This window comes from Mirounga leonina, unplaced genomic scaffold, assembly GCF_011800145.1.
Source record: "Mirounga leonina isolate KUSES-001 unplaced genomic scaffold, KU_Mleo_1.0 Mir_165, whole genome shotgun sequence".
Classification (NCBI taxonomy): Eukaryota; Metazoa; Chordata; class Mammalia; order Carnivora; family Phocidae; genus Mirounga; species Mirounga leonina.
The window spans coordinates 53,972,027-53,974,957 of NW_023270415.1; positions in this window are offsets into that span (position 1 = coordinate 53,972,027).

Below are 2,931 nucleotides of genomic sequence, written 5' to 3' on the forward strand. Positions count from 1 at the left end.
ATACTCAAAGATTTCGTGCAAGCAGATTTTGGTGAGAAACAAGAAAAAGGCATTAAATCAGGGATTGCACAAGCAAGATGGAATCACAAACCGAGTAATAACACACATCAGGCACAGTTTTAAGAGCTCTGCATATATTGATTTTTTAAGCTTCATTACAATCCTGTATGTACAATGAAGGACTCCATTTTTCAAACAAGCAAACTAAGGCACAGGGAGGTTAAGTAATTTGCCTAAGGATACTCAGCCAATTAGTGGTAAAAGAAGATTTGAATCAAGGTAGTCTGACTCCAGAGTGCATGCTCTTTTCTGACTGCTTCATTGATTTACTCTTTTAGCAGCAACAAGGACTTAGAATCAGAGGATCATGAGAATGTAAGTATCCTGAGAAACTGCAGAAATGTATAGCAAGCAAGGAAACTTTCCACATGGCCTGTGATGGGCATGTGAACTACTCTTCCTAGAGCTTAATGGGAAAAACAGTATTCTCTGAAATATGGGTGACATGGAGGTTAAGTTTGCTGTAGGCCTTCCATAACTCAATTAGCTTGAACACAAACTCGTTCACAGAGTTTCTGTTTCACTCCCTTTCATTCAGAAGGTCCTACCTTTGGGCCCCACTCCCAGTGTAATTACACTTTCCTATTGCTGCTCTCTACTTTCGAGCCCAAATTAAACTCTCTCTCAGCAAGCTAAGTCTTTCGGGAAGTAGAGCTCTTCCTTTTCTGAGCTCCAGACCTAGTACTTGAATTTAGATCAACTGTTCCCTCACAGTCAATTGACCCACTACTTAGCCCTATTTCCTGAACTTCAGGGCCTGAAATTCTATGACTAGCCTTTCTTCAGGTCTACAGTCACTGTGCCTGCATCTCATTTGTTCTGCTTTGATTTCTCGGATGTAAAGCTCTCACTTCTAAATCCACAGATCTTTTAAAAGTTCCTCATTTTGGGGGCGGAGCAAGATGGCGGAGGAGTAGGAGACCTGGATTTCGTCTCCTCTCAGGAATTCAGCTGGATAGGGATCAAACCATTCTGAACACCTACAAACTCAACAGGAGATTGAAGAAAAGAAGAGCAACAACTCTGTTATCAGAAAAGCGACTGCTTTCTGGAAGGTAGGACGTGCAGAGAAGTGAATCCGAGGTGATATTCGGGAGGATAGACGGCGGGGGAGGGGCCTCCGTTGGCCGCTTCTGGCAAGTGATAGAACCACGGAGCACAAAATCGGAACTTTTAAAAGTCGGCTCCGCCGAGGGACGTCACTCTGGTGGCTAAGCGGGGGGTGGAACCCTCCGGAAAGTGTGGTCTCAGGACCCTCGGGGTCACAGAAAGACCGGGGGTGCCTGAGTGCGGCAGAGCTCCCAGGTATCGGAGCCGGGAAGCCGGCTGCAGAGGCGGAGCCCAGGCGCGGGCTCTCAGCTCGGGGTTGTCATAAACCGTGATCCGCGGCACAGTCGGGCCCCTGCTCCTCCAGCAGGGACCCAACAAGCGGCAGATCTGGGGAGACTCACCTTCCTCCCCCGGGAGGAGCCGCGCGGGAGTGCACCGCAGGGATCTGCTGGGTTTGGAGACTCCACCCGGGCTCGGGTGCCAGAGATAGAAACGCGCGGTCACAGGCCGGGTGAGCACGGAGTGCGGCCGGAGACCGGGGAGACGGGAGTGACTGACGGCTTTTCTCTGGGGGCTCACCAAGAAGTGGGGCCCCGAGTTCTCGGCTCCTCCGGGGCGGAGATTGGGAGGCCGCCATTTTCACTCTCCGCCTCCGAAGCTGTACGGAAAGCTCACAGGGAACAAAAGCTCCCGAGAGCAAACCCGAGCAGATCACTTAGCGGCGAGGGGGAAAGGGCGGGGCAATTCTGCCTCCGGCAGAGACATTTGGAAACCACGGCAACAGGCCCCTCCCCAGAAGATCAGCGAGAACAGCCAGCCAAGACCAAGTTTACCGATCAATGAGAACGGCAGAACTCCAGCGCTAGGGGAATACTGCACATAGAATTCACGGCTTTTTTACCATGATTCTTTAGTCTTTTAAAGTTAAATTTTTTTTTAACTGTCTTTTTGTCTTTTTATTTCTTTTTGAATTTTTCTTTTTCCCTTTTTCAACCAACATCTTATCAATCCCTTTTTAAAAAAAAAAACATTTTTATTTTTCATTTTTAGAGTCATATTCTATCCTTTAATAGTAGTTACCCATATTTTTGGCTTATATATATAAGTTGTTCTCTCTTTAAAATTTTGAGATAGTTTCTTCTAACAGATTAAAATATACCCTAAATCTCTAGTATATGGTGTTTTCTATTCCCCTGCCTGATCACATCCTCTCCCTTTTTTTTTCTTTTTCTTTTTTCTTTTTTTAAATCCTCTTCTTTCTTTTTTCAAACAACTTCTTATCAATTCCTTTTATAAAATTTTTTATACTTTCCATTTTTACAGTCATATTCCATCCCTTCATCATATCAACCCTTATTTTTGTACATATATAAGTTTTTCTTTCTTTAAAATTTTGGGAGGCACTTTCTTCTAAAAGACCAAAATACACCGCAAATCTAGTGTGTGGCACTGATCTATATACCAGCCTGATCATATTTGATCACATTCTGGTTTTTTTGTTGTTGTTGTTGTTGTTGTTTTGTTTTGTTTGTTTTTGTTTTTATCTTTATCTTTTTCTTTTTTTTCTTTTTCTTTTTTCTCTCTTTCCCTTTCTTATCCCACTGCTTCAGGTCTTTTCTGATTTGTTTAGAGTATATTTTCTGGGGACTTGGTTACTCTGCTAGCATTTTGTTCTCTCATTAATCTATTCTCCTCTGCACAAAATGACAAGACGGAAAAAATCACCTCAACAAAAAGAACAAGAGGTAGTACCGACTGCCAGGGACCTACTCAATACGGACATTAGTACGATGTCAGATCTAGAGTTCAGAATCATCACTT